The sequence below is a fragment of the Corvus hawaiiensis genome, chromosome 2 (assembly GCF_020740725.1).
Source record: "Corvus hawaiiensis isolate bCorHaw1 chromosome 2, bCorHaw1.pri.cur, whole genome shotgun sequence".
NCBI lineage: Eukaryota > Metazoa > Chordata > Aves > Passeriformes > Corvidae > Corvus > Corvus hawaiiensis.
The window spans coordinates 88,015,801-88,038,848 of record NC_063214.1 but is presented as its reverse complement, the minus strand read 5'-3'; positions in this window follow the sequence as shown (position 1 = coordinate 88,038,848).

The following is a 23,048-nucleotide window of genomic DNA, read 5'->3' as shown; positions in this document are numbered from 1 at the left end:
CTACATGCATGATCTTCTACGCTGTTCCTACAGTTCCCAGGGAATTGCACATAACTTACTCTATCTCCTCATATGCAGTAATGTACCCCAACCTTGTGTTAGTAGCAGTTTCTCTTAGGATAGTCCTGCTCTTTTGGTCCATTTCATTAATAATTCTAAATAAATTCAATCTCAAAGTTGATGTTTGAGTGACTACACTAACAAGAGCCTTCTAGTCTCATACTTTCTCTGCCAAGACAACCCACCCTTGTGTCCCAGCATTCCTAATCAATTTAGATGTTGTGTTAACAGTTCCTGTCTCCTCATGTTGCTGTATGTTCTATTGAAGCCCATGTTCAAAATTATCACCATAATAAAACACACTCAGGTATTTGACTCTAATCAGATATGACTTATACAGAACAGGTACTTCAAGATCAGCAACACCTCTTGAAAAAAAACATTTCAAAGGTTTTAGAAACATGAGTGGAAACTATTTTTATTTATTTTCTGATCTCTTTCCCTAGGGAAATGAGTGCATTAGCTACCAAGAAATCAATTACCAAGACTTCTAAGGGAGAGGAAAATTAAAAGAATAAATATAAAACACCAAAATGATCCAAATATACTTGTGATACAAGATTGTGTCAGCTTTAACTCCCAGTGTCCTGGAATTTCACAGCACTATTCTCCCAGAATACAACACTTGTCTTGAGAAGCTTCTTTTGCTGACTCTCATTGATTGAATTTATTCATTTGTTATTTGTGTTCTGCTTGGAATGGTTATGAAAGTATAAGCCATGATTATGTTTTTGAGGTATCTGTCTAAAAGTTAGTTCCCACAATAAACACCAGGGTATTTGATAACAACAAAGAACCAAATGAGAGCCTTGGTTGTACATTGTACCATGGTTTTTCTTTAGTGCAAAAAGGGTGTATAAAGTCTGTTAGTAGAGTAGCTGAAAAACAACAAAGCCTAACAAAGCAAAAAGTAAAAACCCCTTCATAATAAGGTAGTAGAGTAGGTGTTTAAAAAAACCAAACAACAAAAAGCCCCCCAAACTCTAAACAAGACAAACTTACAAAAACCCCAGATATTTTCAGGTGAAGACACCTTATGAGGCATTGCTGAAATCCAGCTCTGCTTGCTACAATTTTTTTTAAATTAACATTTCCGAACCCTGTGACCCTAAGAATGTTGCTGATGAAAGAACATATATTAACCAGCAGAATAATACAGTGCAAGCATGCTACAAAGAATGTGTAGATGAGCTGTTTCTACAAAGAACAGTGAGAAAAGAATACTGATATTTTCATTTATCCAATTCTTACCAAGTGAGAGGTGTGGTCTGTATAAAAGTTGTTAGTTTTGATTTACTAAAATACTTATATAATATTAATAATAGTGTTAATTACTTTTTTTGCTTAATGTGCACATCCTATACTTCTTACAATTTTTTTAACTTTCCTGCCCCTGTTTTAGAGAGATGAATCTCCTTAAAAAAGAGGTTTAACTGACCTCTCTCTTTCTAACGCTGACGAGCCCTGCAGACTGGGAAGATTTGGTATTTAAAGCTGCACTATCTGGCACATATAAATCTTGTATTATCAGGGATGAATCTCTAGGAACAAAGCAGGAATTTAACATTCAGAGGAGAGAGGAGTAATTTCACTGAAAGGCTGAAGCATTTAAAAAGTAATAAATTATTTTAATAACTACCTAATGGTAGACATTACAGAGTGTTCTCTAATTATTAATCCACTATAGACATGTTCACTGCTCTGAGAAAGAAAGATGTTTTGGTGCATAACTTCCTCCAGTTTGATAAGGTCATAGTTCTTCATTATTTCTAATTTGAGATTTGGAACAGAAGAGGTTCTCTCACGTCTTTGCTGCCTTCTTCTGCTTGGATATTTCAGATTATGTATATCTTCCCCTTGCTTCACTGTGCAGTAAGTCAGATGCTGATATCAGATATTAACTTTTCAGGTCTGTCACCCCTCGAAGCTCTGGTACATCAATAATTCCCCTTTGCTTCCTTATCTGTAATTTCCTTTCTTTCTATGCAGAAAGACTCAAGTCTTTCTCAAGACTCAGTGTTTTGTGTTTACCACATGTATTATTTCTGTTACATATATTCAAACTTTTAAAAAATATAATATTCCTTAACCAAAAATTCTTTATTCAAGACTTTTATTAAGGGACAACAAATCCATAATGTCTCTCCTAATTCCTGATTCAAAACATAGTCAGAATTTTTGTCTGAGCTTTGGCTCTATTATGAAAGGCTTCAATAAAGATACCTAAATGTTACATAGTGCTCAAATGAAGAAGTGCATTTCACATAAATCCAAAATTTTCAGATTTGTTCTGCTAATCCCCAAACTTCCCCATCTCCTCTGTCATGACAATATTTTCTTCCTCTTTCCCAGAGGAAGCTGGGACCTGCTAAAAGTGATGTGTGGTCGGAGGAGTGTGTCAAATAATTGTTTGTAATTTTCCTCTTTTTTTGCTGTAAAGGGTTTTTTACTGCTTGTCTTGTCTCATTTTCTTTGTGGGTTGTTCAAGACCACGTTTCCCTGTACCAGAAACCAGAATGGATTTTACTGCCTGTGCATTATCGTGCATATATTTCATAGAATCGCAGAATCAAAGATTAGTCTGTTTGAAGGGACCCAGAAGGATCACTAAGTTCACTTGCAATATATCAAAAGATCTTGACTTCAGATATTCCAGAGGAGAGCCACGAAGATTTCCCTTCTGCTTAATGATGCAGAAAATTTTCCTCTTTGGACTGAAGAAATTTTAAAGAAGATGGAAGTTTTGCTATGAAGGATCAATCTTTGTATTTTACCCACATCTTTCAATCTCATGATGCAGAAATGTCATGCTGCACAGTCTACCCACTGGTCAGCCTGGGAATTCAACAGTCTTTGTGAAGAATTTAGAATGAAGAATTCATTCTTCATTAATATTACAATTTTATCCTCTTTGTCTAGGAAAATGTTGCAGTAAGAGTTTAACTACAGCGCTTCATACTTATTTTCCCTATTTAATATCTAATGCCTCTTTCATATATTATATACACATAACAGTTATAAATCATAAGAAAATATCTTCTGGTCCCTTGGTCTCAATGATCAATGATAGCTTGAAATTAAAACACTCAAAGATAGTTTAAAGAGAATGAAGGTAGTGAGTAAAGTTGGTAAATTTAGTTCAAGTGAATTTGAATTCATTTTATTAGAACTTTATTAAATGCAGTATGATATTGCAAAGAGTATGCTTAATGAGAATAAAAAATACATGAAAATTTTGAAGAAATACTTGCAATTGATCTACATCTAAAAAAATTTACAGTCTAACTAAACAATTCCAAACAAGCAATGGGATAAGGGATGGATGTGTCAGTATCTGACAAACCGTGACACAGTCACAGACCATCCCCTTGTAACCAGCATTTTAGTGCAAAGGTGCAGCAATGGCACTGGTCCTGTTAGAGCTGCGAGGATGATTTCTGTGACTGCAATCTGCAGCAGATCTGGGATGTAAGGGCTGTCCCTCTTCCTTCATCAACAGCACGTGGTGCTTCACAGACTTTCCTCATGGCTGAGTATTCAAACTGCCCTTCCCTTTGGAAATGCACCCTTCATCAAAACAGCCTTGTCCAGGTGTTGGGGGGAAACTCTGTTGAGGGGAACAAAAGAAAGAAGTGATCAGTTTTATTCAGATTTAGAGGGAAATAATCTTTTTTATGTGGTAGGTGTTGCTCAAATGGTCTTAGCAGGAGGAATCCAGGCTGACAGAGCCACCTGTGGAAATGTGCATGTGTTCTGTGACTTATCAGCTTTTTGGAGAATCGCAGCCACATTTGGCAAAGAGGGAAAAAAGGAAAAGGAAAAGGAAAAGGAAAAGGAAAAGGAAAAGGAAAAGGAAAAGGAAAAGGAAAAGGAAAAGGAAAAGAAAAAGAAAAAAAGAAAAAGAAAAAGAAAAAGAAAAAGAAAAAGAAAAAGAAAAAGAAAAAGAAAAAGAAAAAGAAAAAAAGAAAAAGAAAAAGAAAAAGAAAAAGAAAAAGAAAAAAAAGAAAAAGAAAAAAAAGAAAAAGAAAAAGAAAAAAAAGAAAAAGAAAAAAGACAGGCTTGCGTGGATTGCATGAAAACAAGCTGCTAAAAGAGGAGAGGCTGCCTATGAGTGCCTTGACTGACAGAGGGGCTGGTGTCCTTTGCAGACTCTGTTAGACATAAAAGAATTCATAGCTTATAACATGCAGGTGTGTGTATACATATACACATATATATACACACACACACAATTATAGCTACAGCAAAAGCTGCAGAGGAGTCCACGCTCCAGAACCAGACATAAAAAAATTCCATATTTCTTAAGCTTAGATTTTTCATCTGGAAACTTTTGGGAACAGCCCTTACAATTAATCAATTTTGTACGTGTTGGAGCACAAACAACGTCACCAACCCAAACCAAGCCAGGTGAGCCATCCTGTGTGAACTTCATGGGGATCTGAGCTGTCCCCACACACCAGCAGAGGGGTCATGGTCCATGGCTCAGGGCACCATGTGGGGTGAATGGGACAGAACGTGCTGTGGAGTGTGAGCAGGGGATGGTGAGCGGTAGCTGTGACAGTCTGGAAGTGCCCTCAGGGCCCCTGTGCTGTCTTAAAAAACCTGCTTTTCTGAGGAATGCACAGTAAGCACAGATTAATGGCAGGTCTTTTGGAAACTGCATCTCTGAAATCTGTCTATAAACTTCTGGTTTCATCCTTGATCCCTGAGATGCACTTGAACTCCTCGCGAAGAAATTTTATATTAAAAAATACCTTACAGCAGTACACAAAATGAGACATCGGGGGGAAAAAAAAGGAAAAGAAAAGCACCTTGCTTATAACCTAAAGAGCACATTTCAGTGTAAAATGCTTGATGAACGCAGTCTCATCTGAGCCCTTTCCTCCAGCGCCCAATCCTACCTGGTTACCCCTGTCCTTCAAAAACCAATGCATTTTGATTGTATTACAAGATAGAACTATTGAAAAATGAACATACAAACAGGCAGAAACTTGACAAGACATCCAAGAGAGGCTTTCAGCTGTGGCTCATATGTGATACAGCACCCCATCAACGTTCTCAGCTTGGTTCTGTGCAGAAGTAGCGCTTTGCTCTGCTGGCTGAAAAGGGAAGCAGCTGGCAACCCTGTGTGTTATCCAGATATGACAGAGATCCCAGCCTTAAATTCTCTCTCTGCAATGACCTGTAATTCCACTTTTCCATTTGGACATGACTCTATCCTTTTTCCTGACAGATACATGCATAACTAGCTACTAAATCTCCACACACACACACAAGGATTTCCTAATACCCAGGAAAAATTTTTGAACTTCTCTAATAGTTTCACACGTGAAAAATTCATAAAGTTTGTAAAAAGCCTGCCTGTACTTTTTCTTGGTAGCTGTGGACTCTGTAAGACTAAATAAAGAAGAGGAACAGGAAAAAGCATCATACAAGGACAGAGTTACATGGTATTTATACAGAATTTGCAGAGAACCAGGGTGAACACGTGACATCTCCTGAGCTAACCTCAAATGCAACATCACACATAGTTTTTCAGGGTCACGGAAAAAATACCTAAATACTTTCAAAACTAACTGACAAAAGCAGCTCATGTTTTCTTCTAAATTAAATGATCATGCAAGGAAACGTCCTGACTGAAATACTAATTGGGAAATAAGAATCAACTTTGAAATTAAATGCAGCCAGCTGCTGCGACCTAATACATAAAGAGATAAGTCTCCAAAAGATTTAGTAGTCCCATTCAGAAGAGGGTTTTTTGGCCTTTTTTATGTATTTTTAAAATTTTCATTAATTTTTAAATTTTATTTTATTTTTAATTTATTTTGAAACTTCTGCAATATTGTCCTGCAATGATTTCCTTTTTCTTATTAAAGTTTATTTCTGTTCCTAACTGCCACTTTCTATGCAAAATATTTTTTGTCCCACATCAAATTATAGTTCTTCCTCCTGTTATTTCAATTTCACCCCACTTTCCCACAGGATCACTCTTTAGCCTGGAGTTTCTCCTCAGCTGTAGTTATGTAAATATGGTCATGTATGTAGTCATTTATTAAAGCTCCTGTAAAAGATAATCTACCTGCCTTAATTTTCTCCTTGGTTTTCTTGCTCAAAGAAGACAAAACACACCCATTTTTTTCCCCTTCGATCTAAGTAATGCTTCATAAAAAATAAATAGACTCCAAAGTTTCTTAAAAAAAATCTCATCGTATGAAAATTTAGGAGTTGTTGACTCATTTCACAAGTGTTATCTGGCCTTCAAGATGCAGAAATTTTGTCTGTTCTGGTGGGCCTTTGGCACAGTTGCAAACTACTCCCCTGTAGATTACGAGTAGGCTAAGAAACACACGAGATCTAGTACAGTAGGTTCAAATTTGAAAAATCAGCCTGAGGTTTAGAAGCTTTCTTGCAGAGGATCTCAGGAAAATTAGAAAACGGACAACCTAGTTAAGTCGGCAAAGTCTGTGCAAATCTTTGATTCCTGTCCTAAGGACATTGGCCAATTGACAGAGGACAAAAACCCCAGTGTGGGAACCCAGAATACAGAGAATACTTCTCTGCCTGTTTTGAAGGGTTCTACCCCCCTGGACAACACTGTTTTTGACCTTCGCCCATGGAGAAAATTGCCTAGCCTCTGGGAAGAATTAGAATCTACAATGGTGTGAATTAGGTGATAGAATACTATGTAAGATTGTGTCTCGGTTTTGAAAGACAGGTGTCTGCTAAGGAAGGCAGAAGCCCCCCCTTGAAGTGGCAGATATAACCCCTTTTCCCTCTAAGTTATTATATTTTGAAATCAAGGGCCTTTAGGCAAAGATGTGGGAAATAGGAATAACAGTTCTTTACTATATATATATATGTATATAACCAGTCAAACAAAACAACAACAACTCTGGCAGTAACAGCAATCACAAACCCAGCCCCAGCCTTCTCGGCTGTCGGGCCCTTTCCCCTCGGGTGCAGTTCCGCTCGCAGCCGGCAGGGGCGCTGGCGGCTCCCGGTGAGCAGGGCAGGTGCGATGGTTCCCCCGCGGCTGCAGGGGGCGCTCCGGAGCGAGCTCGGGAAACCCGCGGCTCTGGTGCCCTGGGATCCCGGGAAGGATGGAACAAAGGCTTCACAAACCCCTGGGCAGCCGATCCCGGACTCTCAGGAACAGCAGGCTGGAATGGCAGGCTGGAACGGCAGGCTGGAACGGCAGGCTGGAACGGCAGGCTGGAGCGGCAGGGACGGACGCAAATCCCGGGTGGCAGGCGAGATGTATCCAGATGGGAGAACCCCACGGAGGCCCAGGCAGGCAGGGCGAGCAGGGCTACAGCGTAGCGAAAGCTCGAAGCAGCAGCAGGGCAGGGCAGCCACAGCCCGGTCTCCAGCAGGGCAGGGAAAGCGGCTTTTGGGGTCCCAGCGTTGTTTCCAGCAGGAAGAAAGAACGGCCAAAAAGAAAGAAGCAGCAGCTCCTTTCTCTGCAGCTTCTCTCTCCGGACGCTCAGAGCGAACTGACCCCACACCCAGGTGTAGACAAAGGAGTAGCCAGGCCCGCCCCACCCCCCTTTTTGTCTTTCTTAAGTACAGCTATTTGTCCCCTAGCAACATGCATATGGGAAAAAATTCCTTTAACAGAAAAAAAACTAAGACTAAACTGAAACCCCAACAGATTGTCACAGGGTGAAAAATTGAGGTTTTGGGTTTATTAGTATAGTAAGTAGATAAAAGCAGAAAACATCAGAATGGAGGATTGTTATTGTTCTCCAGACCTTCTTCTTCTTCTTCATCTACTCCATATTCTGTGGTAGAAGTGGTCTGGGATGATTGGATGGAGAATTCCGCAGTTCCTGCCTTCATGACTAGATGATTTATTAGACATTGGTAGAAAAGTTAAAATATCTTGTGTTTTAGGTTTTCATTGGGTGATTTACCTTTAAAAAAGCTGTGAAATCTTGATAATTCAGGTTTTGCTGCATCCTCTGCTTCATGCTATGTCTGGGTAACATCAGTGGCTTGTGCTTTCCTGATAAGACTTAATAAACAACTATCTGAAGACTGAGAAAGCAAAAGGTCCCGTTCGTCTCTGACTCCTGGCAAAGACTCTAAAAAGTCTCCCTCACGAGGGGAGACACAATTAAAGGCACAGACTGTGTCACCCCAGTATTCTAGTAAATGAGTCATCTGTAAACTTTATCTGGGGCACAGCACAAAAATTCTGAGTAAATACCAGTTTTGGACTTAGCATCGAAGAGGCTAATGAGCTTTCTCTTCCTTCTCAGCACAACATGGAAAGCTGAATAATATCACTTCGGCTTTTAGTCCTCACCTCTTACATTTGATACATGAGAAACACAATTTTGCTTCCAAGAAGGGGGTTTGCTTCACACTTGTTCCTGCAGTCCTTGAGAAATTACTGTAGCAGTGACATGTTCAATGCAGTGCTTTGAAACAGGCTTTCCCCCTCTCCCCTCATTATTTCTTTAAAATGCACAGGATAAAAGCATAAACAAGAGAATACACTTGCTTGGTTTGTAGAGGTATCGTGGGAGAAGTATTGAGTGAGGTTATTCCTTCTGCACACTAAACACCAGGATATCTTAAAAATTCTTCATTCTCTTTTCTTTGAAACAATAGATCTTAAGGGGAAGGAGGCTAAACCAGAGTAGAGCTGGAAATGAAAATGTCATTGGGAAAGAGAAAATATAGTGAGAATGGAGTCAAGAATTGTGTTTTCCCATGTCCCGTCCAACCATTAAAAAATCTAAGTTACAAAAGGTGAGTGAACAAAACCACAAATCCATTCATTTTGCCTAAGTAGTTCACCCATCCCGTTAATGCTTCTATACACATTATTGCAGCCATTAATCTATTAATGACACTATTCTTATTGTAAAGCCACACTTGTTCCATAGCCTTCAGGGAAAATGTCAAATGCTCTTATTTAAAAGAATAATCAGGGAACTTACTGAGTTCAATTGGAATGTATACATGAGGCAGAAAAAAATTAACAGTGGCCTTCATAAATTTGAAATCTTTATTGACATTCCTCCATTCTTCCTAAATGCTACAGCTTTTCTATTGCTCCCAAGAGTGGGAAACAGCCAGCAAATATAAGACAGTTACCAAATCACAGTATTGGTGAGGTATTACATTTTAGGAGATGTCTGTTGGGCAACTGATCCCAGGCACTGTCACAAACACAGACTGATCTGACTGCTTGTGCAGCGACAGAACTGTGCCTTACCCTCAGCTAACAGGGCTCCTCAATTCACCTGGCTCCTAGCCGTGAAAGGCATCCTTCAGGTACAAAACCTTCTGCTATGGAGGTGTGTGGGACTTGCATCTTTATAGTATCTCTCCAAGAACAGAACACTTCCAACCATAAGAAAACTTCCTGGTGCCATTAGTTCAGCATCTGCGTTGCAGGCCAGAAGTAGTTCTCCTGCACAGAGGTCAGCTTGCCCGGGGGTGGTTAGCTGGGTAATGTTAACATTGGGAAGAGTGGGCAGTATTTGTCTAGAGTGCTGTTGCCTTGGTTAAGAGCAATGTGATCTTAGTGTTTCTGCAGCTTGAGAATAAGGACTTATTTCCTTACAAAATTATTTCAAATGTGTTTGTCTCTGTGAATTGAATCAAGGAAGTTACTGAATACAGAAAATCCTGCCTTTCCCCAGACATTTTTCACCCATGCCAGTCATTGGCTTAGGTTCATAAAAGGAGTTCCAAAGAGCCCTATGGGGAAAAGCAAAGACAGCCCCCTTGCTTAGGGGCTGGAAAAGGAGGGAGAGGAACAGCATCGACATCATGGTAGGAATGCCTAATGCTAAATATTGGCCATGAATCTGGGCCTTCACCATGTATATTTTACTGGTAAAAGCAATAATTTTTATCTGACATTTTACCTAAGGCTCAGAGGTTGAGGTTATTGGCCTGTGGAGCTACCTGAGCTTGGCCTCTGGTGTAACAGAGCGTGTCAAGGAGCACACCAAGACTGCAAGCCCCAGAGCAGCCCCAAAGTGCAGCAACACTCCCCCTGCACCATGGACCCTGCTGTGCAGCTGCAGCAGGGCTCTGCTCCCTGTGCCATGCCAGCCACAGCCACACGAGTGCTGCTTCAGACACAAGGTGGGGAACATATGTCAGTCTGCAAAAGGCTATTAGACAGTCTCAGCAGGATGTGAAACACAGAGTGAGCAGTAGTAAGTCCTGCCACACATCAACAGAGTTTCAGGCTAGATCACGAAGAGCAAATAACAGATTTTATTTCTTTTTCTACATTTCTATGCATGTTTCTCTAAACATTCATGCATTGCCCTGACATTAGCTATCAAAGGCAAACACTCACTGAAGATGAGCATTTTATTTATACTGTAAGCACCCTTTAGTTTCCATGAGTACATTTAATGAGCCATCAGAAAATCCACAGCATTCTAAGGCTGCTTTTTTACATAAGCTAAGAGGCCACATTATTTTATCACTAATCCCTACTCCATCTGTTGACACACTCAAACTGAGGAATGCATCAGAAATGAGGAAACATTCTTCCCTCCTGTTGTCTTCTAAAAACCTGATAGTGCCAACTTGACCCATCAGGAAATCAGGGGCTTCTAATTCTGCAAGCAGCCCCCTGGAGTCTGTGGGGATGGGTTTACTGGTAGAGTAAAGCACCAGGCAGCATCAGCAAAGGTGGCAGAATTATGCCATAAACCACTTGTACAAGTGTCTTTTGGGGGGCATATGATCCCTTAGTGCCATGCTAATGGTGGTGGTTTGGAGCTGATGGTAAATTATGCTTTTTCAGGGCTGAATTTATCAAGGTTAAGCTCTCTATATGGTTACTCCTACAAGGTCTTTTACTTCTTGCTAAGTATTTTTCATAGTATTTTATTTTCAGAAATTGAGGAAGGAGAATCTCTGGGGATGGTGAACAATCTCTGTCTGCTCCTGGGCTGCGTAAACACTATGGTGGCTCTGGCTGTAAATGAGGTACCTTTGGTTTTCAGCAGAGTGTTCCCTCTTTTCTGGAATGCAATGATATTAAGAGAGCACTTTATGAGCATCATATGTCTCTAGGTGGTCCTTCACAGAATCATGCTTTGGGAAGTATTCTTTCTGTTAGGGTCACTGTGTTTGCCAGTGTTAGTATCAGTTGTGCCCACTAAGTACAACCCAAATAGTTCTCACTCAATGTCTTATCCACCAGAAACACCTTCAGTGGAGCAGTTTATCCTGATATGTTTTACTCACAGGGAGTCAGAGTAAGCACAAGGCCATGCCATTGCTCTGTTTTATGCTTAGAGCAGTAGTTTTCATGCTGTGGTTAAAAAAACCCAGCAGTCTGGAATCTGTGCTGAAAGCACTGCACAGTAGGCAATGGAGTCTGCAGTTCAGCACATCCATTAGATCATCATAAGCCAGCACCTCCAGGAAGAAAAAACCCAAACAAAAGCAACCCAGCCACTCATTTCTGTCCACAAATTAGCTTTTACACTGTCCTGGCACAAATGTTTATGTGGTTACTTGGTAAGCCAAAATGAGGAGCTGCCCTGACTGATTTGCTCTAGGACAGGTTGCTTTTCAGCCAGATTGGCACTCTGGTCCAGTTCAGTAAGCAGTTATAAAAATGGACATGCTGACTTAAATTATTCATCAACCAATAGATGAAAAATACCCCAAAACAGTCCGGTGTTAGTAGATTTAAATTCACCAACTAGAAATTAATATACCCCAGCTTGCCATATCTAGGACCTGTAAATGGAAAGTATTGAAGACTGTGAAGATATAAAGCATGATGTGCACTCATCTGCAGTTGCAGTCAGTGCTGTGATCAGGGACCTGCTCCGGGCAGGGAAGATGGGAACCTATGGCAGTGAGCGCTCACAATGAGGTTACTGCCTGACACACTAGTTATCTCCCACAGACAGTTTGCTTAGAGAGGAAAAATTTGTCACTAACCAGGAGCCAAGGGTGCTAACAGCCCTGTCCATTGGTTCTTGTTGTGATTTAACCCCTGCCAGCAACTCAGTCCCATCCATCCACTCCCCCACTCCTGCCTCGTGGGATGGGGAGAGATTCAGAAGGGTAAAAGTGAGAAAACTCATGGGTTGAGATAAAGACATTTTAACAAGGAGCACAAAAGCTGCATGCACAAGCAAAGCAAACTAAAGAACTCATTCACTGCTTCCCATGGGCAGGCAGGTGTTCAGTGATCTCCAGGAAAGCCATGCGCCATCACATGCAAGGGTGACTAGGGAAGACAAATGCTACCACTCTGAACACCTGCCCCCTTCCTCCTATTTCCCCTTTCTTTATAGCTGAACATGATGCCATATGGTTATGGGATATCCCTCATATATCAGTTGGGGTCCCCTTTCAACTCCTTGTGCACCCCCAGCCTCCTCGCTGGTGGGATGGGGTGTTAAGCAGAAAAGGCCTTGGCTCTGTGTGAGCACTGCTCAGCAGCAACTAAACCACCCGTTGGTTATCAGTGCTGGTTTTAGTCCAAACTGAAAACAAGGCCCAATAACACCTACTGTGAGGAAAATTACACAGCCAAAACCAGCACACTCTGTAAGGTTCCCAAGTGACCCTCTGTGGAGGCAGTGCCTTGTCTGGAGAGTATTCACGTGTGCTACACCAGTATGTCTAACAGGCCACCAGGGCATTCAGAAGGTTAATCTTATCTTGGAGCCTTTTAGTGTTCCCATGGGACATTTTTGCCCATAAATGCTGCCAGCACCCTTGGGTTGTGGCTAAAGAGAGGCGTGCCCTTCAGGGATGTGTGCAGGTAGAATCCTGTGAGCACCAGGACTCTGGGTTCAGCCCTCATCTCCTTGGTACTCAAGAATCAAGATTTCAGACCCATCCATTCTGGAGTCAGCTACAATTGGGTCCTGCTAACATCTTTCATAATAGTTATTTTTTACCTCTGCTTTCCTGGGATAGCCTTTTAATGACAAGAATAGAGTTCAGATGAGATTACCTGCCACCAGAACTGGGAGTGGAAATATCAACCGTGCCCTTCCACAGTTACTTTGTTTCCCTCTCTCTTCCCTGTTGATTAAATGTCAGCTCCTTTCTTTGTTCTCTTCCCAAGGAAGTTAATGATCTCCTCCAGCTGCAGCCCATCTCTTTAGTAGCACAAAGCAGTGCTGCCCAGTAGTTTCACAAACCTTTCCAGCACACTACTCCTTCCTCTGCTCTCTCCCTAGCCCTGCATGTGGCAGCTCACAGAAAAGACCAGGCACTTCTCTTTTATGATATACCATGGATATGTCACTGCAGGACCCAGATGGCTAAACAGATGAGAAAAGTGCAGCAGTGACTGCCCAGAAAAATTTGGTATAATGCTGCTTGAAGAGCAGGGGCCAAACTAAGCATTAAACATGAAAGTGCATATAAAAGCCTGCATCCTCTTAAGAATATAATTTATAAAATTGCCATTTTGATGAAAATTTCCCTTTCTGTGAAAATTTCCCTTCTAATAAAAAATTCTCTTTTTATAGCGCACCTCTCCTCTTGTGGATTAAGTTTAGTGACATTTCCTAAACCTAATCTTAGCAAACAATTTACAGTGAGCAATTTCATCTAATTTCACTTCTGTGCTGTGTGGAGCAGTTGGGCCAAGGTCCAAAGAGCACTTAGCAGCTTCCAGAGGCATGTGAGTGAAACTCACACACCTGAGTGATCCCAAGTATTCCACTTACCTGACCAGGGTGTACTAGAAACCCGCCTGAGATCCCGAAGCATTGCCTATGCAATCGAAACATTGCATTTTCACTCTACCCAGAAGGATTGGGGGTTTTTTTGCATCAGCTAAGCAAGTATACAATGGAATTCTCAGGTGGGTATCTGGTTCCGGGACTAACTTTTCATAACTTTTGAGGATTATTCATGACTCAAAGCACAATCTCTTGCCTCATGTCACCTCCTGAGAAGAGGATATATGCTTCTCACATCATTGTATACTGCAAAGAGCCCTGATCCACGATTTGGGAGGCCTGGCTTCTTAGCTGTAACCACAATCTCAACCAGTAGGAATGTTTCCTATGCCAAGATATTTAGAGCAAGAAACACCTTCTACTACTCCCACTGGAGTCTGGTTATTTTGCAAGAAGTATCCTACCTCTGGAAGCTGAGGTATAAGGAAGAGCCTAAATAACAGATAAGACACTCAGGTAAGAATATAAATAGCTTACCTAGGTTTTACTTAAAGTCTCATATCTCAGCAGTTACCACCCATTTCACAAATCAATTAATTCCGTTTTCTCTGCAACCCAATCCCTGCCTGGGAACACAAAAAAACCCTCCAACCAACAAACCCTTATTGAAAAGTTGAAACGAAGAGAAGTTTTAATAACTGGAAGTGACACTGTATAATTGGAACACTTTAGAAATACTAATGAAGGATTTCAGTAGTTACAGCACCTGCAGAAGAACGATCGCATCTCATGCTGGTAAAATCTCCATGGGTTTTCTCAGGAGACCAACACAGATGGCATTCTACTCCAATCATTTTATGCAACATGGTTTCAGAAGGGAAATGAAAAATAGCTTCTTTAATTGAAACAATAGGGGTGGAGATGATTTTTTTCCTAATTAAGCAAGCTGTTATTTGGTAAGGGTTTAATATTCATATACTTCATATACTTTATATACAGAAATATGTGATACAGTAGATTATCTAATCACCCCTCTTGGTTTTCTCTTGTACATTTATATATTTGAAATCTCTAGTATAATCAGAATAGAAGGAGTTTTTGTTATACTTCTGCAGTGTTTCATACAGCATATGCAAGGGTTCACAATGGAATGGGTGAGCGTCACGCAAACCAACACCAGGGAAGGCAGCATACTGTGGCATATGACACATTCAACACTGATACTCAAAAAGATTACAAGGTCCTACTGTCTTCTTCAGTTGTGGGTTGCATCAGAAACTTGATTCCTTGCAATAATAAACACAGCAAGTCATCAGAGAAAGAGCTGTATGTTATTTTTATCAGCTCTGCTTTGTACACTGCTTAGGTCTTTCTTGCAATATCAGAAAAATAACGAGTTGTTGGAAGAGCAAGAATGGTTTGAGCTGCATTCAGGGAAAATCTTACAGATAGTGATAGGAGGTCAATGCAATATATATATGTTGGGAAAATGTATAGTAGTAGGGATCCACTTACATAAAGGTAGTTCCTCACAGGAATTATGCTGCAGAAATCAAAATAAATCAGTGTTTAAATACCCTTTGTTTGTACTGTGCTTTTTAAATATTAGTCAGTAACCTGTCCTTCACTAACCATTGCATCCATTCTCACTTACTGGAAGGAAATTATTTTGTAGCATTTGAAAGGTTAAAATGAAAACCAAAGAGACTTGCATGGCACAGTCCAGTTCCAATGAGTTTCATAGAAAGAGGCATGCATTATGGCAGGAAAACATACAGAAATTAGTAGGATTTGAAGGCAGCAAGAGGAGTAAACAGCCAAGAAGTCTCTGCAAACAGTTGTACATAGTTTGAAGTCAAAGAACCATATTGAATTCAAGGGTAATTAACTTCCATATAGTCCTATGGAAAATTTAGGAGACTGAAGTAAGAGAAGGTGAGTGTCTTCTTTCCATGAATATTTGAAAGGTGAATCTCCTAGGGATGAATCCTTTCTTACCTGCTTTCTTTCCACCTACCATTGCCTCTGCCTCTAGTCACACAGGTATTAATTTGCAGGCAAAGAGGAAATGTGATGGTATTTCCTCTCCTCAGCTCCCATCTTTACAGCTTGGTGTGTTACATATAGTCTAGGTAGTACAATATAAGCATGGAGAACACCTTTCCCTTTTCTAAGTCACCACTGAGGCTGGTCATGGTCCTTTTCAGAACTGTACTGAGTTTCTCTAGGCAGGGTTTAAGTCTTCAGTGTCTGGCAGACTTTATTATAAAGCAGCATTGCCTGTTCTGCCAGTGGCACTATCTCAAGAAACCTCTCTGGGAACGATGTCATCTGCAACACAGAAAGTAAAACCTGCTGAAACTCAAGGCACAGATTCAGTTAATCGCATGCAATATTGAAGAAGTGATAATAAAAAACTGTAGGTTAGGGACTGATTATTTTCTAGTACTGCTAATTAGGAATCTTAGTAAACAAATGTCATCAAGCTTCCTGCTAAACACATTTTCTTCAAAATTATTTTTTTAAATACAAGATTGTGTAGATTTTTTTGGTCCAAATATGAAGTTGCAAAAGATCAGGCTGTACAAGTTCGTTTTCTGTTTAATTATAACATGTTTTTAATGAAAATAAATATTCCAATCTCCTATAATTTTATGGCATCATGGTTTTATCCATTGAAAGTTGGTGAGAAACATAACATCACAGTGGAACAGTGCAATGCATTGTAAAATCTTAAACCTATTAAAGTCTTGTTTACTTCAAATTTATATATATAATTCAATATTTCTGAAAAACAATCATCACAGTCAAAAGCCAGTGCTTTCCATATATAACATTTTTGGGTTTAAATTGTCTATTTATTAATTTTAACAGTCTAAAGCAAGTGTCTTCCATATATAATAAAGTATTATTTTTGTGTTATAATGTCTATTAATATTTAGAGATGATTTTTAGAGATAATTCTTTTGCATAGACGAACATTTGCTGTATATATAAAATTCAGTGCAGTAAACCAGAGTATAAGTAAATTATGTATTCATATATAAGAAGCAGTGTCTGTCTTTTCTGAATGAAACTCAACAGGCATATTCACTGCATAGCTGATATTAATCTTGTGATTTCCCATAAGATTTTAGTACAAGTGTGTCTTAGCACAGTTAATAATTCATGTTCCCTTGGGTTTCTAGGATGAGTTGTTTTGTAATTGAAAAAATGCAGATGAGCTTAACAACAAACAGCAAGTACAGGTGCTGTCATTTTCATAATTCTTTAGGAAAGAGACTATCACATTAAACAAAGAACAAGGGCTTCAGTTCTTTGTTCAGTATCCAAGTAGCTAATCTCCATAATCCATCCATTCAGTTTATCTCCCTCTCTATAAATTAAAATAGTCAATAACTGGGCACAAGCCTTTGAGCACTACAGGGGAGATGAAAAATATATCAATTTAAAGATGTAGTTCACAAATCTTGTTTTCTCAAGTTTTTAATTTAATGCCATGCAGAAAATGACAGAAATTGAATAAATTTTCAATTATGCAAGTGTTTAGAGATTAGTTCAGTTGGTGGCTTGCTTGGTAAAAGGTAGGTGCTGTCAATCCTAAAGTATGCAGTGAAGGACAGAGTTACCCACACTTAAATAGCCAGGAATTCCAGTTTAATACAATGTTTTTTATTGATGCTGCAATCAACAAGATACTCAAACAAATTTCAGAGAGGTAGCTGGATGAATTTATACACCATAGTAATGGTTATAAAAGTAATAGTAATAAAGATTCTAAGAAAAGGACATAAACAGAAAAAGAATGAAAACTGAAAGCCACCAACTGGTTGTTTGCTTTATGATTTAACCCAGAGGTTTTCACTGACACTACCTGCCTATCCCTAGTTACTTTCCGGAAGAGCTGTTGGGCCACAGTGCATCACAGGCAGATATTTCATATCAGATTGTGGAGCTGCTGTTATAAGCAGATCTGTAATTTTACCAGCATCTTTCTGATTTCATGGAGAAAGAGTGACAGGCCTTACAAAGTGATATAAATCCTACGGAAGGTAGTATTTATAGCTCCACACATTTTTAAGCCAGGATTCTGGCTTATTTCCATAGTTGAGACCCTTATCTATTTTGCAGTCCTATTCTCTCTAAATACAAAAGGAGAAATATGTTGAAATAGGTCTCTCAGAAAAAAAAAAAATAGTGCAGAAATAGTGAGGGAAAGTCAGTAAGCAATCTGAGGCCATGCCTATACTAGAAAGTTTTAATAGCAGCATTATTTTTGACTTCTTTTTTCTGAGTATATCTATTTAATATTTATATTCTTTGAAAATATCTGTCTTCAGAAAATTGTCTTCCACCTGTGCAGTTCACAATCATAGAAATCACATAAGCTTAGAGGATACAATTTACTGTGTGGTAGGGAGTCATCCCTTGTTCCTCACTGGGCTCCATGTCTTGAAAAATGGTGGAATATCAGCATTACTTCCAGGAAACTGTGAGACTTTATGTTCCATTTCCCATTATCCTACTTGTTCCACATCATGATCTCCACTTTTCCTTTTCTGTATTTTTTTAGAGAGTCCTTCTGCTTTACACCAAATAATTTTCTCAGTGTCAGTCTGTCACATTGCTGCTGTGTTCATGAGTGAGTCAACGCTGAGGACACTGCTGCCTTTTTCAAGTCTACAGTACCTGACACTGTCAAGCCATGAAACTTTAACTGTTACCTTTGAAACTGTCCATCATGTTACATCCTACTGATCAATCAAGATACTAAATTTTCAGTTTACTAAACTCCTGTAACTATCTGGCAATCACGCTACAGACTTTTAGTACTGAGATAGTAAAATAAGTATTTTTTAAAAGATGCAACCACAGTAGAAGCACAAAAATTCACATTGCTGCCAGGGAGTGGGCGAGCAGTTTAGAATTGGTTAATCTTTGAAAACTGGTGAAAAGTTGAAAGAGAATTGGTATCACTCCTGCAGAAATTCTGCTTCTGGACAGAAAACAATGCAAAATTAATGGGGTCATTTAAAGATGGAAAATTCAAAAATCTTATACCCAGGGCTTTCACCTGGTGGAGTAAAAAGGTAGAGACTGTCCCTACTTCCTGCTGCTGATATTGTTTTTGCTCTACTAAAGTATTCACTGCACAGTATGGAGACAGACATTATTCCAAAGGTGGAATGTCAGACTCTCCCTGTGAGGGTCTTAACCTCCAACTTTGAGTCATATGTGTTCTTGCACCCTGTCTTCCTGGCATCATCAATTTGTGTTCTTGCCTGAACTGGCTTACAAAGGGAATGTAGGGCTTTTTTTTTAGTGGATACAAAAGTGAAACTCTACTTTCCAGGAGAAATGAGATAGATGAAAGTAACTCCAGATGTGGATAGACCCAGAGCACCAGACTTTTCATGTTGTTTGTAATTTAGGCACTAAAACCTGACTGGATTCAGCAAATCCCGGATTTACTGTGTATGCTCCTTTTGACTCTAAACAACTAGCTATAGAAATCAATGACAGAACTTAGAACTCAACTGAGATCTACTTTTTCTCAATGAAGTTTTTCATTTCTAGAAACAGCTTCTTGTGTAGAGCTCAGAACCTTTCAAGTTTACTCATGTCCTGTATTATGATCTGCACACAGCTAAGTTTGTTCAACATCAAGGTTATATTTTCTTTCAGAGTTTTTCTTCTCTTTTGTATCAATATTGCTGTTTTATTTTTCACAGTGTAGCCCATCTTCAGCCAAAAACCCTTGCTAGTGCACCTAGTACATTCGCTTCTTACACAGCTGAGAACCTGTGTAAGTGATACTGCTTTATTTGAAGTTACAGGGCAAAGCCACAACCATTTTATGCTGGGGCCAGGAAGAACCAGGATTGGAACGATCAAATGTAATAGAAAAACAGAAGCCTTAGGACTGTTCTGAGAATAATTACTACTATGTCCTAAAGACAGACTAGTAGAGTTTGACAAGTCACTACAAGCTATGGAAAAGAGAGTGAGTTTCTACCTTTAGCTTTCTCGATATCACATATGCAGATTAGCTTCTGCCACTATTTTTATTTTTCCTCTCTGCAGTTGACATAGCTATGCAGTGAAAAAAGTGAATCAACATATAGTGTGGAAACATCAAAATGCAATTTTCACCAAATAAAAAAGGGTTTTAAAAACTTTTTTCTCAAAATTATTATTTTAATGAAACTGAAATTGAATTGTTTGTTAGCTAATTCAAGTAAATTGAATGAAAGAGGGAAAAATGAGTTTGAGCAGCTATTCCAGGTTTCATGACACACCCTTCCTAAAATATGCTTATAATCATCATATACACATTAAGAAAAACCAAAAAACCCTCAATCCAGACTTTTCATAATAGCTTACATTTTTGACAGATATAAGGGAAAGGTCGCGTTTCAATCTCTGTTGAAGAGAGGCCTTGTACTGCATTCTTTGTTCTAGTGAAACTCCTACAGAAATGAGCGAGAAGTATAGACATGTGATTTGGCTAGACCAATGTTTAGCTAAGTAACTGGAAAACAAACTAAATATTCAGCAGCATTTTCCCCAGAGTTCAGGTGCTGAAGTACATGCAACATTTATCTGGGGGGGGGTCTCAATGGAAGTCGCTGGGTACATCCTGTCTTGTACTCAACTGCAGCAAAACCAACCACTACAGGAGAAAATGTGATACACTTATGCCACAGAGCAAGTGGAACAAGGCAAAGGAAAATGTAGAATAGAGGGAGATGATCACATTTTACTAATTTCGGTAACTGCTGTGTCACCATGGCAGCATGAACAATAGGCAGGTGCTCTCAATTAAAGTAATTCTACTGCCTGAGACAGAGGTGCATCTAAAATACTGAAGATAAGTACTTGTAAGGGTTCCAATACTTGAAACAGTTCAGAATAAACTTGAAGAGGAGTTTAGATTGTTTTATTCACCAGCAATGCTTTGAACTGGATCCTGAAAGTAACTCCACAGACTAAGACTTTTACTAGGATGTTGAAGACGTGTACCTCAAATATTGTGACATGGTGCAGGTTTCTGCTTTGTACAGTCATGAATGATTCTGATAAAATTGATAGCAAACTGTATTTGTCACAGGAAGTATTTTTTTCTTCTTCAAGGCTAAGGAAAAAATTTTCAGGTTAGCAGACTGGGAAGGGATATCTCTGTATCTCTAGCACAATACAATATTGTGCAGAGAAAGCCAAGTTGAACCAGTTGCTGCCATTTTGGTTTTTGCTTTTTTTCTTCTTATATATTCTCTATATTCTTTGTAGCCTACTGTATTAATGGCTAGTTTTCCCAGTAATTTTCCATGCCCTTTCCCTAGGCAGAAAGACAAAACAAATTCCAAGACCCCTGTCCTATCTTGGTTCTTCCTGGCTACCAATAGCCCTTCAAGATGCATTTCCATAAACAAGGTACAGCTAGTACCAAGGGGGTGCTCCAGAGAAGGGGCTTGACCTCGGTGGGAATTGCATCACCACTTGTCCTCCTAATTGGTACTTATTTGTTAATTATGATAATTTGCAATACTTACAAAACTGTTTTCACCCCTGTGGGGGTGGGCTTTTGTGGACATTGTTCCATAACTGCCCCCAGAGCTCCAATAAAGATCCACTTTTTTATTACCTCCTATATTAATATTATCTTGAAAGTGTGTATTGTTTCATGTCTAGGTTGAAAAAGGCAACACAGCTACTTCCTCATAAAAGCCTAGAAAAAAAGGGAGCAAATGTGTGTGTCTCAAACATTGACAGCCAAATAGCTGTGGAGCCAACCAAGGATTGTTGGTAACAATGCACTGTGAGAAAGAACAGGATGTGGCTGAAGAAGGGGCCGTAGGACACAGGGCAGCACTTTTCTGGGACAAACATCCTTGTTCTGGCCCCTGGACATAACCACAGCACAGTACAGTGCAGGCGCAGAAATGAAGTCAAGAAGTGGCTACAAGGGGATCAAGACCATCAATGATCCCAAACCTCCTCTGGCACATTTCCAGAAATGTCTAGAAGAACAAACTGAACATGATAACTAATTTGCATAGAAAGCAAGAAACCTATCTCCTGCATGGGGAAGCTTATAAACAAAAAAGTAGCCCCACAAAGCCCAAGGGGTATCTCCAGCACCCTGAACACTCCATCACCTGGATTGACACTGGATCCAGGACTGATGTATGTTCTTTCTTTCTCTTTAATTTCTTTCTCTTTCTTCTCTTTCATGCTTCCCCTCATTCAAAATCCACTGCTGTGTGGTCATAGTAGAAGATAAGGGACTAACTTATACCAATTTCCATGGCAAGTATTTACTTTTCTAACAAAACTTTCTAAGTTTTTGTGGGCCCTCTGACTTTTGTCATTCCTTTTCAGCCATGGGCATCTATGAATCTTGGGTGCTCCCTTCCCCTTAGGGGTGGGATGACACACTTGTTTACCAGTTGCTACGTTAACATAACCTTTCACTTACATTAATGATCCATTCTGATGAGCTACAAAGAGTGGGAAAACCTTTGAAGGTTACAGGGCAAAAGGTGAAGATTACTAAAGGGAAAAGTAAAAAGTTAGGAAAGATGGAGCAGCAAAGTGAGCTGTTTCCATCAAGATTTCTTATAAAGCATTTGACTGCTAAAGATAAAGACGGAGTAATTTCAGTAACACGTGTATCAGGCGGAGTGCAGCAGCATGTAATGAATTAGGAAATTAGGCTGTCCTCTTTTCCTTGAAAGCATGGAAATTGCCTTGTGACATTGTTTTATATTACAGTTTATAATTCAGTGCAGATTTACATGGGCCCATCTTATTTTAAGTGAATTTTCACTATTGCTGAAAGACAGAGTACCTTTGGGAATGGGGGTTAATACCACATGCATACCAGAGTTTGTTATGACCTTTTTTATTACATTGAAAACCAAGTGAATCCAAATGTTAAGTATGACTTAACTGTGACATCAGAGAATGATGTTTTTATAAGTATGCCTGCTGCATGCTGTTAAGTAAAGACATAATCAAATTTCCACTGTTAGCAGGATTTCTTTCATTTGTTGTAGATGATATTAAAGAGTTAATAGGTGATAATTTTCTATTACTATACAGTAATTTAGAGTTTTCATAATTAAGATTACATTCCCATTATAGTCAATAGAGAGAAATAGTCTGACTAACCTTTGACCATACGAGGCATTGAGGTGACGGGATGGAAGGAGATACCTGTATTGTAGACCAGGATTCAAAAAAACTGCAGCTTCAGCAGCTGAATCTTCCCTGATCTACCTATTCTTGCCTGTTCTCTACTTTTCATTGTGTAACAACCTTTTCCACTGTTTGCAGTGTTTA